A 17,004-nucleotide genomic window follows, 5' to 3' on the forward strand; every position below is an offset into this window, starting at 1 on the left:
GGGACAGGTATATAGGAATGTATAAAGTGAGCATTCCGTGAAGCAGAGAAGCACCAGAGTAAGAATTCTTTTTCAGCTCACTGGGTTTGGAAGGCAGACCAAAAGAAAAATGAGAGGTTTCCAGAAAAAACAGAATTATGGGCCAAACTAAGCAAAATACTTAAAGTGAGCAAAGCAAAGCTCTGTCTGCTAACAGTTTGTAGCAAGGGAATGTATTTTCTTTACCAGCCTCCTACCCCAGGAACTTTGTCTTAACATCAAACAAAAACCACAGTAGGAATAAACAGATTTCTGGTGATGCAGTGCTTTGCAAAACCAGGCTATCCCAAAGCTAAAATAATGACTCTTCAGAGTCCATTTTTAATGGAAAGTTTGCTCCTGTTGTTCACTTATGAATCAAGACTAGATCACTGTACATTCTCTTAACCCTGCAATGATTATATCAGATTTCATGTGATTCTTTTTCAAAGAAATAACGTTTCTTTAATAAGAATGGGTGCAGTGGCATTTACTTCTTGAACTTCAGGAGTAAGTAGAATGCTTAGGAAGATTCAGAAGTCCTGGCAATTTTTTTTTTCCTGTAATATTTGTTCAGTCTGAAATGAAGGTGAAGAGAGAGTCCAGTTTCCTCACTGAGAGAATTTCCATGGCTGCATTTCCTGCCGAGTCCTCACAGTGCACAGTGGCTTCTACAGCTTTAATACTGAAATCTTAAGCAGCATACCTGCCCATTATTCCATTTCTCTTCACCATTACAGAAGAGTTCTGCAGGGCCAATGTCAGATGGACTGAGCTTGCAATCAAGACATTCAGCCTCTGAAGTTACTGACACATCTTTTATGTTGGAATTTGCTTTCTGGGCAGAGCACCAGCACAGTGCCCAACTTGCCACGTATGTCCCATCTCTCTGTGGATCACAGGAATGTGAATAACTTATTTTGGTTCCCTGTGCTTGTGGAAGTGTAATGGTGTCACTGGTGGTTTGCAGACCGGTTTTGCATCAGAAAAGAGCAGTCATCTCACTGTGTTTACAGGCAAGAGAAAGAAAATGCCTCCAAATTTCTGAAAAATTTCCTGAAGAATGTACTGTTCTGCAGAGGTGACACATGCAGTGTATGTTGTGGGAAGGCTGAGATCTGTCTCTTATTGGAATGGCTAATGAGACAGATGGGTATGATCCCAAAGAAATGTCCTAATGCTCTTCCATAGGAATGCCTAATTCTTCAAATTGGTGAAAATAATAGCAGAAGTTAGGCCATTGCAGATGAAGTGAGGAGAAGCCTGAAGAAGGCATTTGTCAGGACTTTAAGGCCACTAATAGGCCTGAATGGTGACCAGTCTCACCCTGGGTCTCCACGCTCATCCCTGGTTCCAGGAGCTCCCTTTCAGCACTTGGGCCATGAGTCCTTACCTGAGTTATGCTGTACTTGTCTCCTCAGCCCTGCTTCTGGCCCTGCCTCCTGGGTGTGCTTGGGCCCTGTGCAGTCGGTAACTTGTGCCTTGCAAGAAGTTTTGATGCACACTGCAGCCTTGTCTCTCACCTGTCTCCTATTGCTTGTGACAGGACTTCCCAGAAGGACCCTAGACCTGATTCCAGCTGAATTTCCAGCTCTTCCAGGTCTTCCAGGACCTCCTTCCCAGCACCTGACTCTGTCTGCTGTGTTGTAGTCATCCACTCCTACCCTTGTGGAAACTGTTATTACACAGGCTTTAAAACAATTCTAATTTGTATTTGATTATGGAATAAAAAATAAACCTGAGTGGCAGGTTTGCAAGTAGTTCCAGGAGAATTGTCATATTTTGATGTCTCAAAATATTTTACTTTAGCTAGCTAAGGACACAAGGAGGTATCTGTAAGTAGAAAAAATAGTAAAAACTATTTAGGGAAAAAAGGAATTCCTTTACTGAAGGTACCATGTCTCAGATGATGTCTAGAAATGAACACACATAAACTAAAGACCTCCATGATATCCTGCATTGTAAAGAAACCATCCTTTGACTTCTGCTGAAATTCAGTGTTGTTCAACTGTACACTCATTAGTTCTGTGCACTGTATTTCATCTTTTTATGGCACCTGTGTCTTCACATTACACATCCATATCTTTTTTTTGCTGTTAACTTCAGTTTCCTTCTGTAGTGGGAAGTACAGAAAGTCCTGAAGAAGCCAAGTACTTTAGAAGAATGTCATGACACCTATTTATCTTCTTGCTAATTACTACACTGTTTTCAAATAATTGCTTAAAATCAGAAATGCAAGAAATATATGTGGTTTTTTTTTTACTGTAAAAATTGTTGTTGATTTTTTTTTTTCCACAGCAGGAATTCTACCTGGTAATCAGTTGTTCTAAATCTGATATGAAAAATAAGTTAAAGAGAATGCTGTTTGAGTGAGTTCATTTTCCATTCCAGCCTGCAGCTGACCAGTGAAGACATCAGTGTGTCTGGGTGACAAGAGGAAGTGTGCCTGCAAAGTGTTAGTGTGCTACTAGAATTGAAGAGCTCTCAGGTGTGCAGTTCAGAGAGGGTGGCAATCAATGTACCTTGGTATCAGCTGAACCCTTCACAGCCTGCAGGAACCCCACTGTCAGAGCAAAGCTAAAGACTCTGAAATGGGGAATCATCTGCAGTGGTGAGGGTTCACTCCAGGCAAATCCCTATCCATACAGAAATAAAAGTTCATGATGCTTAGCAGTACACTTGTCTCCTCAGTCATAAGTGGCTTCACTTTTGGATTATGGCATTGTAAAGCCTCCAGCTGAGAAAAGTCAATATAAATGTGGGACCCCCTCCCCCATTTCATAGCCATAAAAGCAGCAGTCATATGTTAGAGCTGGAATTCATGCAAGGCCTTTCTCTAGAAACTGTGGCCAACTGGATGCCACAGCCTGGGAGATATGCTTCAATATATAAACAAAAACCTATGGAAAGAATGACCATGTTTAAGCCTGCTTAGTTTAGCTTGCTTTCTCAAAGTGTTTTTTTTGATTTTTTTTTAAAAATCCTTTTTTTTTTTTTTTTTTGCAAGTTCTCGTGATGCTGTTATCTTTTCTGCCTTAGACAGAGAGAAAGAAAATATTTAAGCTTCCTTTATTGTTGTTGTTACTATTCTGAACTAGAGAAAGACCAAGCTGGAAGCTGTAGGAAAACATTTTAGCCCGGCAATTTAGGGGTGAACCATGGTATCAATGATAGCCAGGTTCTGAGCTCCTTGGACAAACTTAAAGGAAAGCAGAGCAAGAGGCACCATTCTCCCACTGTCCAAGGGCTCTGAGTCCTCTGGTCTCCAGTCTTGGGCTTGTTTGTTTGGGAAACCAGAGTGAGTCCTATTCCTGCAGCTCCAGCCACACTAATGACTCTGGCACAAGGAGGGCCATTAGCAGGAGCAGGTGGAAAAAAAATGGATGAAAAGACAGAGAAATTTTAATATTTGAATTCATTGTTATTGTTGAGCTGAAAAATAGATATATATTTTTTCTTTCAAAGAAAAATGGTTTTATTTTGCCAGGAGGACAGTAAAATAGTTTTGTTTGTATAGTGTCTGGTTTACAATAGGAACAAAGGCATGAAAATTCCATGTATATGTTGTGGGAACTTTAATGATAACATTTAATAATATATAAAACATACTGCAAAAATTAGGTTAATGAATTGTAATTAAGTCACATACTATGAATTAAGGTATAAGGAAAATCCTAGTAAAGAAGGCTGCTTGGGAAGCCTGTACAGAATATTGTTCATGTTAATTAGTGTGAATGGAAATAAAAAAATTGTGTCTTATGTTTGTCAAGTAAACTAAGAAATAAATGCTGTGAACACCTAATGTCCTGCCAGACTGTGGTGCACAGAAGGAGTTTGTATCCTTCATCCAATATGCTGGTGCTCAAAGCAAACACTTGCAAAGTGGGAGACTCAAACACTTCCTCTTGTGGTTTTTTTTAACTTTTTATCTCAGAAGGAAACACACCTCTCAGAAGAGAGGGTTTCTGTGCACATGGTTTCTTCTTTGAAGGTTGTTCAGTCTGGGCAGCAGTTAATGAGAGCCACAATTCAGAATGCAGATACCCACCCTTCCTTTTCTTTCCCTACTGCAACAACACAAACTTTACACAGGCAGGTGTGGATGGGCTCTCAGTCTCATTGGACAGGGAAAGAAAAGGACAGGGAGGATCCCCAGCTGGGCAGAAACATCCTGTGATACAACATCTCACACTCTGCATCCAGAGGCTAGCGATCCTCCTCACTTCCACCAGCCCAACCCATTCCAAGCCTGGGGTTTTCTCCATCATCTTTGGACTCAAAGATTTCCCATATTTCTTCCACGTGTCACTCTCCAGCAGAAGGAACCCCAGCCCCTGAGGAGATGGGGATTGCCTTCAGCTGGCTCTGGGACATGGCTTGAGTGTAGATTTTCTGATTCAGCACTGAGCATTCAAATGTGTGGGAACAGATATTTCACTGCCCCAGTGAAGAAGGAAGATAATGTGTTCAGAAAAAGCGAGGAGCATTACAGAAGATTGTCTGTGCACCCAAGGAACTTCCAGGATGTCATACAACAGATCAGAAGAGTACATTAATGTTGCCCTTACCATGGGTTAAACATGTATTATACTGATTTCCATTACATTCATTGCATGCATAGGTAATCAGTGCATTTCCCTTTGTGTCGTGCTGCAAGATATTGTTCACACCATCAGAAGCACTCATAATTCTTATACTTAGTGGAACACATAGCCTTGTATCTAGTTAATGTGATTTTAGGCAGGCAATTTACATATAAACTGTGCAATAAGTTCAAAATATGCAGATGTGTTAGTGTGTTGATTGAGTAGAAGTTTTGTTGAATTTAGACATTCACAGTGATTTTGTACTGAAGTAGAGAGAAACAACCGAGTATAAATAGGTTCTGTGGAACTCATGGTACATTTGAACCTTGTCTTTGAAAGATCTCTTCAGAGACAATGTGACATTTTGATCTCTAGTCAGTTGTGGAGTTGGAAGACTTTGTGGACTTCATTACACACGTGTGGTAAAGCTTCTGGGTTGAAACGCTGGGTCCTACTGAAGCCAGTTGTTTACCCTGCATACAGGTGAATCTAGGTTATTTCAATTTGATCCTGCTCTATTAGCACCATACAGGGCTGCACAATAACTCCCCTAAGCACCAGCAGAAAGGAGACCAAAGGGCTTTTTTGCTCAACTTTTGGACCAGTTTGACTGACCTAAATTAAACCAGAAATGGAGAAAACCCCTGCTTCTTCGATCTCTGCTACCTAAGTGGGGTTTTTAATGCATTTTATCTTCCTCACTGTGTAAAGAGGTGGAAAGAGGTAAGAAACTAGGATTTTTTTCTTTTTTTTTTTTCCTCCCATCCAAAGGTTTTTAAAGCTCCAGTGGGGAAAATCAGGAAGTGTGAAGAAATACATTGCTAACAATGGGCTATTATGAGTGGAGCACTAAAAATGGTGTGAGGCAATATTGAATTAGTGAATCAAAATTTCAGTTTTCTACAGAAAATTGCAGCTAGTCTTAAACAATCTGTCCAGAGCTGTGTTAAGTATTCAAAAACATTTCTGAAGATAAAAGAATATCAGTTTGTTTGACTCTGAATATTTTCCACACATTTTTAATTCTTCCAATCTTTTGAATTTGGGTGCTTGACTTTTTAGCCTTAAAACACTCTTTTAATTTGTGCATATAATATGTTTAATTTCTTTATTAACAACAAAAATCTTATAAATTGGCTAACCAGTTTCAGAAATACTGCGCAGATGGTAGCTTGCCTGTGCTAAACTTTATGTAAACAAACATACCACCTCTTTTTCCGGTCTGAACTGTAGGTGTTTTTAAGCACCTACTTCAGGAGAGGCTTTGCTGAGGTTGCACAGATCCCACAGTACCACGAAGTCCAACGAAAATAGTTCAGGCTGAATGAGCCAGTCATTGACATGATGGGCTTTTTAAGCTGTCCACACAGAGCTTAACCACATAAGGGACTAGAAACCACCAGCATAGCCACCTGTGGAGTTCATTAATGAGCCAGATGTTGTTCCAGAAAAATAAATACTTCCTCTACCCTGGCATCTAAGTCCTGCAGGTCTCTATCAGAGGTGGGGTATTAATGTAGTGGAGTTGGATGGCTGCTGCCCTGCCATGACACTGCAGCCACCTCACACCACTTTGATTTTTGTCATAAAATAGATATCTATACACTAAGTTCATAGCAGCGTTCAGCACATAAACATGGATGTGTATATAGGAAGTATAGAATACAGAGCAATTTGATGTCAGTTGGATTTGTGCACACATTTAATTCCACAATTCACACACTCACAGAATTTTTGTATGGTAAATAACGTGTAAATTATTCAGTCATATCTATTCTGGGAAATGGGAAATTGTCTCTGTTCCCCATGTGAGGAGATTATGTTTACATGATTCAAAAGTGCACTTGGACTAGACAAAAGAGATAACTGAACACCAGCCACCAACTGAGAAAAGTCCAGAACTGTATTTATTTTCTAGATGATCCAACACTCTTCTGTGTAGCTGTATTTATGGCTTCCTTCAAACTTTTTGAAAATATTTGAAAAATGGTACTTGAATACATTAATTTCCAGCTTTAAACATCTAAATCAACTTGCTTCTGTCTAGATAAAACATACTTGGGGGGGAGGAGACTTCACTTATTTCTTACATTTTTCTCTGAATTCTGATATTTGTTTCTCCTTTTTGCTCCCAACCTAAGCTTTTTATAGTCCCTGTTAAGTCATTATATGTCCCTCTTCTTTTCTGCATGTTTCAACATCCCAAGTACATGTGAATATAAATCTTAATAATCAGCATATGATGCCAGCTCTCATAGGTTCCAAGGATGGTTTTTACAGCAGACACTTCTACAGGCTCTTCTGTCCTCAAATATATCATGTCTGAAAGAGGTAGAGCCATGGCTCTGTGCACACAGTCTTATTTCAGATATATGGTTAAACAGGTGTAAAAAGGTGCATGAATCAAAGGTTTTCTTTAATTCATACTTTGCTGCTTTTAGGGGTTGAGCAGGTAAATGGGATGCTCGTACTTGTGCTGCTACCCGTACAGGAAGCGTCCATACAAGTGGTCACTGTTTGGCCTTGCTAATACAATCATGAATTTTTCCTGGATCACCTCTTCATAGTGCATAGAATTGGAAATACACTTCACTGTTTATAAATGAACTCACTCTGTTAAAAAACTACGCAATGGGCCCAAACCCAGGTAAGGTGTCCCATACGTGTGGCTCAAAGTCCCTCTCCCAACCTCAGGGACAAAAAAGCTCGAGTTTCCTGTATGCTGGCTACTCAGAATGTGAGCACAATGGAAAACAAAGCTAGCCAAGAATGACATTTATGTCTTCATGGCAGTCACAACATCATACAGACATTCCTGAATTAATTCTAGAACCAGAAGCTATCGGGACCTGGGTCTCCTTAGGGTAGGAGCTGCATTGGCTCTCTCTGTCTGCTAGGCTTTGACTCCCAAGTCAGGTCAGGTGCAAGGCTGTGAAATTGTACTGCATGGTCTTGATATATCCTCAGTCTCACTGTGCCTCAGTTCTCTGATTCACAGAGAAGCTGGCTGAGAGGCTTGTGGATATAGAGTTGGGAATTTCCTAGTGTACTAAATGGAATTAGGCACTTTGTGGTAAGTACAGGTTTAAAGTGTGTACCATCCCCTGCTGACTGAGATGTGAGGGGCAGAAGGGCAGATATTAGCAGGCATTTGGGCAGTTTTGTGCCTTGAATCACTTCTGCATTTCATCTCTGCAGTGACTGAAGAGTGCTGTGCTGGGCTGTGCTCCTGCTGATGTGGCACCAGAATTTCCAAGATCGTCAAGTAGAAGGTATTCCTGCTACCTCCGCCTCCTTTTGTGCGCTGGAGCCCTACAGACGTGGCAGCTTCCTGAACCGCTTCCCAATTATATGGTATGCATGTTGTATGTCCCCTGTGACCATCAGGACAAGAAGAGAGTCAACAATTCCAAATTAAGAGCCACAGAGCACAAAAAACCCCAAACAAAAACAAAAACCCATCCAAAACCTGAGAAGTCAGGAAGAATAACAAAGACTTTCTCTTCTTATTTTTCTTATCACAGCAAATTTTTGTAGCAGAACAGCCTGATAGACTGAGAATTGTGAGATCTCAGGATCTGAGTTTTGTTCACTGCAGTTTCTCAGTAACATTAAAAAAATGCTGTTACGATTTGACTAAAGCTTGCAAGATGGAGACATTTGCAGGGGAAATTTTCAGCCTTTTTCACGTATTCTTTCTGAAGGGGGAGAAGCTGGGAGGCAAGATGACTCACTCTGTGGGACTTTTAATTTTAAAGTGTCTAGAGCTGCTGTGAGTGAGGCCAGGCTGTGGAACACCCGGAGACTCGAAGGGTTTTATTACCCCTTTCCACGTCATCCTGCAGTTCTGAAATCCCTGGAAGAAATATTCAAGCAGAGCAGGGGGGAAGGGAATCCTTTGCTTTTTGACCTGCAAGTTTTCTTGTTAAAGCAATTGCATCTTTAACCCACAAGCATAAATTTTGTCAACATTCTTTCCCATGGTATTTCTGCGTCCTATGGATTTGTTTGGAACACCAGAGAATTTTAAATTTTCCTTCTTGCCATTCAAAAGGACATTTTGCCTTCTCCTCTCTGCCTGTGCTTTATTATTGTGGGTTAGAAGTTACCCTATCACATCTGAAGCTTTCTGTTTTTAAATGCAAAATACTTGGTTGTAAAAAACAGCGCTAGGGAGGTACCAGTATTTTTGAAAAATCACAGGGAAATAACGTGAAGGAGGGAGGAAAGTTCTCAGTTCCATACCTTGAGTAGGAAGCAGTTTGTCACTGAGCTCATGAAGTGCATAAAAAGCAATTTGCAGCGAGGTGTTTGCGTTTCATTTCGGAAAGCACACGGAGCCTGAGCCGCATTCTCCTCGGCAGCACTCAGAAGAGCAGTTTTAATGAAAAGCAAATGTCTAAACTTCCCTGCTCTCCCCCTTTATGCCTAAAAATTTTTCCCTGCTCCTTGGCGCAACATAGACCCCGTATGCTGCATTATTATTTTTTTTTTTTTTTTAACTTAATCTGAGCTGATTCACATATCTGCAATGAAAGAGTGAAAAAACAAACTGTAAAGCACACAGAGGACAGAGGCAGGGCTTCAAACAGTGTGCGCAGTAAGATAAAAAGAATCTTGTGGGGAATGTCTGCTAGGAGAAGCTGGCTTGTTTCACTTCATGACGTGTCAGGAAGATACAAATGACAGACCATATCCAGGCTGAACACAAGGCCTGGGCAAAAACCAGGGATAACTTTTGTTAAACTGCCCCCTGGATCTCGAGGAGGAGATGCACCAGGGCTCAAGGTCCTGTAAACAAAGGGGAAGCTAACGTTTATGTATAGAAGTGCCCTAAATTATTGAGGTTTTAGAAAATACGAGATCACCAATGAAAAATGAGAGAACAATATTGCACAATAAGTTTTTAAGCTACTTTTTTAATGAAAAGAATGCTGAAGAGTTTTCTGCTTTTTGAAAGTTTAGTAAATGCCATTTTACATGGCTTGAAAAGTTTTTCATACTCCTTTTTGTTTCTGATAGTTTTGGTGATCAACATTTTTGCTAGAAACACCTATTTTACTTAAAAATAAAGGATTTAAATATATTTTAATTCATTTTTTGGGTTTTCTTTACAAAAACTTTTCAGTATATAGTATGATAGTGGGGGGAGGGGGTTTATAAACAACAATTTTTAAAATTTTTAAGGAAAACCATTACTAAAATGTTTAAAAATACCCAGAAATGCACTAAAACTAATTAAACATCAGGAAAAAGTTCTGATTTGAAAAAAACTCCTTAAAAAACAAAAGTTCATGTGAAAAAATTTTAAAAACCCTTTTCAGCAGTAGCAAGTACCACTTCACAGAGTCAGGTATGTTGATCAGGGTCTCTGGAAGTCTGTTAATTCAATTTCCTGCTTGAGCCATCAGAGTTGCCAATGCTGTATCAGGTCACCTATGAGTGAAAAGGTAACTCGTATCCTGGGGCTGTTACTTTTTTTGTCTCTGGGATGAGATTTCTCATTAGGCCCTTCCCAAAAAAAGGGCAAATAAATAGGGAGTGAAGATGTTAAGAAAAATTTTTTAAGACCACCTGCCAAAAATAAATCTGAATGAAATAAATGACTCTCCCTCTACACTTAGTCTACATTATATCACTGCACTTAATTCTTACAGTTTTAGGGAGGGGAAACCCTGTTCATGAGAAATCACTGAAAGTAGAATTCATAAAGGATGAAGAAAAAAGAAGTTGGAGACAAGTTTTAGAAATTAGGTTTGGATGAATAGTCCTGTAGTGGGACAGTCTTAGACAATGTCATAAATATAGTATCCTATAAATAGTTTTTCATTATAAATGTTTGATTCAGGATACTTTTTTAATGTTGAAAGAGCTTTATGTGAGTTCTGCTCTGCTCAAGATTCTCAGGGTAGATTTCAACAGATCAGGAAAACATTTAAGTGTGACACCACAGTGGTGGCAGGGGTTGAAAGCCATCACCATTAGGATTCAGAGTGATCTTGACGACTTGGAGAGAGGGAGCAAACCCAGATAATTCAATAAAAACAAACACTAGCAAAATAAGTTTAGGAAGGAATGCAAACATTCATACACAAAATTCATACACAGTGAATAGTTAACCTTGGTGGGTGTTAACACCTCAGAGAAGGATCTGGAGGATACAAAGGAGGTTAAACTGAGTGTGAGTCAATGGCACAGCCTCTTAACAGCTTTGCCTGTGTCATTCAGAAGTGTATTAATAAAAATGTTGTGTGTCAGCAGTTAAATAGCATTTTTCCACACTCATGAGGTCTCAGCTTTTTTCACTCTTGAGATGCGTGGGGAGCAGGTTGGAGAGTCCAAGAGTGAGAGCAAGCAAAGGAGCAAGCAGTCATTCAATAAGGTAGAGGTTTAACAAAATAATTTTGAGAAAATGAAGATTGAATGGACATATAATCTGCATTATTTGAGTACATGAAAGGTAGTTCTCACTTCATTTAGAGCAAAACAAGCAATTTTTTCATTCTTCAGAAGACAAAAATCTTGGATTATCAATTAGAGAAAAACTTTCTGCTGATGGTAGTTACCTACTGCCACTCTTGAGACAGAAATAATTTCCTTACGAGTTTTAAAATGATGTTAAGTATGTGTCACATTCATCTAGAAATATTTGACCTTGATTAGAAGTAAAGAGACATATTAAGATGATTTTTCATTTTTAATAAGTGATTTCTCAGCACTACATTTCTGTTATATTTAATAAATTGATTTCTTAAATTTTAAATGGGCTTGCTAATAAAGGAGTTATTTCAATGTCTGCCCAAAGAGCTCAGCATTGCACAACCTTGGCAGGAGCTGGGAACTTTTAATGACAACAGTAATGCTGGTGATCAAGAAGAATCTGGCAAAGAAAAGTGAAACTTAGATCCACCTGTCCAAAATTATTTGATACCTATGCACATCAAAGGACATAGTGTGGATTTTCTGATGTGAAACTTCCAGTTTTGCCTCTAAGCTGTCTGAAACTTTTCTGCCAAGTGTTGCTTTGTATGTGCACAAAATTTGTACATTCCCCTTTACACCTGGGCCATGCTGGCTATGACCACAGAGGTGAAATTGAACAAGGGGCCTGCTTGGGCACTATAAATGCTCTGTATTGTCAGAATGGTTCCTGGGTTGTTTTTGGCCCATGCCAGCTCATAGTCTGCCAAATAGTTGTGAGGTTCTCTGCCTATTCCAGGTATCAGCCCCAAAATCATCCTTGTATGTAACACAGTGATCCAAAAAGGTTTCCTGGCTCAGAACCAGTACCTACAGCTCTCCTCTGTGTACAGAATCCCTCTGGGTACATCCGGTGCTCTGGTATGGACACACTTTGTCCTCATTGTGAATCCAAAGGTGTATCCTCATTTATGTTTCCATGGGCAAAGAGAATGTTTTGGCTTCACAGATGTTGAGATATTGTAAGAGGCAGCAAAAGAGAAGTTCAAAGTCTTATAATTTAAATACAGTAAAGAGTATATTCTACTAGGATTAAGGAATTATTAAACCAGTTCCTCAGGAGAGATCTGTGCCTATCACCTAGATGTCATTTTAAATCCAAATTGGTGCTAGCAGTTGCAGAGGGAGGCATTGTTCTTTTCTTCTTACAGATTAAAATTTGCAATGTTCTCTGTACCATTTTAGATGCTCTCTTGGCAGAGAAATACGAGTAATTTTAATTTTGCTTTATTGGTAAACATTTTATTTAATGAAGAATTGTCATAGATCTCTCCTGTCTAATATGAACTCATTAACTGATGAAAAAGAAGGGATAAATCAAAATTCCTTTTGTTACCATTGATTTTGTTGTCCTGCTAAGAGTTATTGGTCTTTGACTTGCACTTGATTAGTGTGCTGAATACTGAAATAAATTCTTTCTCAGTACCTCATAACAGACAGATCCACCTATTCTACTACAAGTCATAAAATTAAGCAAAAATTGGGTTGCAAAATTCCTTAGCTCAGTCTAATTCTGGCCAACACTTTGAAAGTTTTCTAGAGACAGCTTTCCCAAGTACTCCTCTTCTCCCAGCTTATCAGGAGCAGCTGGTTTTACTTTTACATAAAATAATGTTACTCAATAATTCATAATCCAGAAGGTTGATTCTCAAAAAGTGCTTGCTGCTTGGAGACCATCTAGTCTGGTACTGCTTAAAGCATCTCTGAAACACAAAGCAATTAGCCTCAGGTAATTATGTATCTTGTGGGCAGCAGGGCAGGGGAGGGGATTCTGCCCCTCTGCTCTGCTCTGGTGAGAGAGATCCCACCTGGAACACAGCACCCAGCTCTGGGGTGCCCAGCTCAGGAAGGACATGGAGCTGTTGGAGTGGATCCAGAGGAGGCCTGGATCATCAGATGATCGGAGGGATGGAACACCACTCATATAAGGAAAGGCTGAGAGAGTTGGGATTGTTCATCCCAGACAAGAGAAGGCTCTGAAATGACCTTATTGTTGCCTTCCAGTACTTAAAGGAGGTTTGAAAGATGGAGACAGACTTTTCAGCAGGGCCTGCAGTGATGGGATAAGGGATAACAGTTGTAAAGTAAAAGAGGGTATTTTCAGACTAGCTAGAAGGAAGAAAATTTTATGAGAGTGAAGGAACACTGGAACAGATTGCCCAGAGGAGTGGTGAATGCCTCATCCCTGGGAAGACTGGAGGTCAGGCTGGATGGAGTTTTTGGTAGCCAAGATGCAGAAGATGCCAGCACCTAAACCTCAGACTTCTTGAGGCAGTCCAGGACTGATAAAAGGATATGTTCTTCATAAGATGTGGGATATATATCTCTTCTTCCCTTATGGATGGGAGGGCTGGAAGACACAGCAGCTATGGGGGTGGACATTTTGAGATGGACAACAGTGTTAGGGGAAGAAAGAATGTCTGAGTAGAGGAATGGTGGAATTCTCTTAAAAGATATAGAATAATGCATTCTGGGTTTTATCCTCTAAAAAAGTAGGGCTGGTGAGGTGCCTAAGGAGGAGGCAGTGGCAACCTGGCTTTCAAAGACAGGAATTCTTAGCACTAATATGTTATTTTGTTCCAAAGGGAACAGAGTACCTTACAAAAACAATACTTGGCAGCCGTGCATGGGTATCAAACACAGCACTGCAGAGGGGACTGCTGTTTTGCTCTCCAGCTTAACAAATGCATCATGACTCTTGTGTCATCCCCTAGGTGTGTTAGAGGATGTTCTGACCCTGCCATTCAAGGTGATTTCCATCTGCAGATCATAGAAATTTTTGATACTGTGACTAAGCACTATTGTCTCAATTTCACAAGGGGGAAACTGAGGCACTAAGAATCAAGATTATTTGCTTCAGATGGCTCAACAGGGCAGAGACAGCAGCATGAAAATTATTTTGTGGTGGGGAGTTAGGTTTGTAGAGGAAATGTTTTTTAGTTTATTCAACTTCATTGTATTTGCAAAAATATCCATAGATTCTACAGAATCTGCTTTCAACTCTTTCCCTACAAGGAGTATTTTTCTTTCATTTTATATCAGAAATTTTCCTGGAGATTGAAGAGAAAGCAACAGGCATTTTAATTCTCCAGCTCATCACACATTTATATAACCAGAGTGAAATCTGTTTTCTGTTAGAAGAGAGGGCAGAGTTTTTCCTTTTTTCTTTTTTTTTTTTGTTAACAGACCCAAAAGTTGTCTGGAAACTGTGCCAAAACAATAGCCTAAAAAGAATGCATCTGGAAGTCATTAGGGAAGCTCGGAGTGGGCAGTGATTAAAGCAGGATGGAATTTCTACTTTTTTTCCTCCTGTTATAGTTTCTAAGCCATTCAAACACAGTACAACTTTAGACCCAATCAAAGCCTAACACATTTTAAGTCTTATGAATATGCAACCAAGAAAAGTTTCCCCCATTTCCCTCCTGAAGGCAATTCTAATAAACCTTTCTGTAATGTCTCTGAACACAGTTCCCTGCACTGTTTAGAAGAGTTCAAATAGCTTTACTTTTGCTCTGCCTGTTTTTCCTGTCATAGTTTTCACTAGAATGTTCTAACTTTTTTCTTAACATTAAAAAGAATGGCTAGAATATTATGCTGGCATTGTAAAATAGAGGGATATAGTCTGGCATTAACCCCAAATCCCTGTAGAGAATTAGAAGAACCAAATTATGAATGAAGATCTATCTTCTGTTGAACTTCTTCTGCTGACAGGTCTGTTTGCCTGTGGCTAGCCATTTTCCTCCTGCAGACATCAGTACTGTGGGCCAGGCTGTTACAGTCTCCTCCCAGCAGCTTCTGCCAATTCATGCCTTGAATGCAGCGATTATAGCCAGCTAAATAATGCCAGGGTCCTCCTTTCCTAACTAGCTGCAAACCCCTCATAGGACCTCCTTCTGCTTAGCATATCTGGTGATGAAAAAGCTGAAGACTTCATCCTTTACTATTCTGCCTTAAGTCCATTTTTTTTCCCTTGCACATTTAACTGTCTCTAGCAGGGAATCTAATCTACTGTAAGGTTAGAATCAGCTGCAGTCAAAAATATGAGAACCCACTTTTCTCATCCAATTTTAAAGATACGTGACATCATACAGAAACATCAGCTGATCCCATTCCATCATCACAGACAGGGAGACAGTAGCTAAATTGGTAGACACTCTCACTTGTGCCTGGAAAGATAAAAAAGAAAAGATCTCTCACTTTGTATTTCCATACTCAGTCTTTGTACGATGTTCAGCTGATGGAAGGGCTATGCTGGCAAGCTTGTGGTGCTCCACTTTGTCTGTAAAAAGAGGGGTGATATTGTTTTCAATGCTCTTGACTCTAAAAGATGGAAATCAGTGAAAAACTGGAATGACCATACATTAACTGGTAACAGTAATGCATTTGTTCTGCCACTGGAGTGTCCTGCGGACTTGGCCAGATATTCAGCCCCTCATTCTGCGAGTGTCTGTGGTCAGACAAGTATCTATCAGAGCACAGAGGTGTTGTGAGGTCCTTTTTTAACACTTGGATGAGGTTTACACAATCTGAAGTCTTGCACTTGTAGATATATAAATATTACAGCTATGAGAGTGCTATACCACTAAGGCATATGCTGCCTGAAACGATTGCAGAACATTAAAAATGAACAAATAAATACAGGTCAAATGTTGCACTGAAATTAATTTGTCATGTATTAATTTTTTAATTATTTTATTATTATTTATTTATTATATTATTTATACTTCTTATGAAGTAATTAATTTTCCTGTGCCCTGTAACAGTTTAAAACTGTATTCTAGGAAATAGGAGATCATATGAAGATGTCCATTCCTGCCATTTCACCTGGCAGGAGCCCTACAGAGTGAAGAAGGACAGGGAGCTGTGGCCACCAGCCTGTGCTTTGCCCTGTGCCTGCAGCAACACAGAGGTGTTGCCTGAGCACAGGTGACCATTTTGCTTTTCACCCTGTGTCTCCTCAAGAAGTATGAGAAAATCATATATGGGGATTTTTCCTGGCATTTCTCTGAGAGGAACAAGTACTTTCAGCCTCCCATTGCCTTAACACAAATGGGTAAAATGTTGCTAACAGGAATTAACCTATGTATTGTTTTGGACTTGTCATCTCCCTATAGAAATGTATGTATTTAGCCTAAGATCCGTGCTCTGCACTTTACAATCCTCAACTTCTTTTCTTATTTGAACTTTGGAGATGCTTATGTCCTGTTTTCTTCTCCTAATATTTTCTTTCTGTTTGGCAGTTCTCAATTTAATGCAGAAACAGTGATGGTACTAAGGGGTCAGCCATCAAACTATTGCTTCCTGCTGTGAGCAGTGTTAAAAATTGACCATCTGGGGCTGAAGAGGTTTTGCTTGAAACCAGGTGCAGGTGCAGCGGAAAAATAAACAATATTTCCCAATGCCTGCAATAGCACTGGGAAAAGCGTTTGAAAGAGCCTGTTTCTGTAACATTTCTCTTAATTTTCTAACAAAGGTCAAAAAGAAAGTGAAAAATCCAAATGGGAAGAGATGTGAGACGTACAACAGTGGGAGAAGGCTGAAAACACAGGGAAGAAAATTAACTCTGGCCACGTGGGACCAACTCCAGATGTCTTTCTGCAAGTAAAAGTGTTGGAGTTCTCTCTCCCATGACTACCTCCACTGAAATCAGTAAGTTGCTTAGGTGAGTAGAGCGTGGGAATGAAGGAGGTAAGCCTCCCAAGATGAAGAGAATCACAGGTAAACAGACATTAATGATCATTATTCTGACTGGAGTAGCTTTCCAAAGAAAAAGATTAGGAATACCTATTTTCAGTTATTTGGTTAAACCTCTAAGAGCAGCATTCATTAGCAGCACCTAAATGATAATGGATGAAAATGCTAGGTTTTCCAGACATTGATATAAGAGAACTACAGCCTGAGGAGGGTGTGGGGATGTCAG

At 39.8% G+C, this 17,004-nt stretch overlaps 1 long non-coding RNA gene across 1 annotated transcript; it reads left to right on the forward strand.

Moving 5' to 3' along the window:
* The first annotated feature begins 5,130 nt into the window (after window positions 1-5,130).
* Window positions 5,131-9,690, forward strand: LOC147655893 (uncharacterized). Its single transcript, XR_015277939.1, has 3 exons — window positions 5,131-5,327; window positions 7,803-7,958; window positions 8,129-9,690. It is a non-coding gene; the product is annotated as an uncharacterized LOC147655893 (long non-coding RNA).
* Window positions 9,691-17,004: the final 7,314 nt, after the last annotated feature.

This window comes from Cyanistes caeruleus, chromosome 1 (genome assembly GCF_971803275.1).
Source record: "Cyanistes caeruleus chromosome 1, bCyaCae1.hap1.1, whole genome shotgun sequence".
NCBI lineage: Eukaryota > Metazoa > Chordata > Aves > Passeriformes > Paridae > Cyanistes > Cyanistes caeruleus.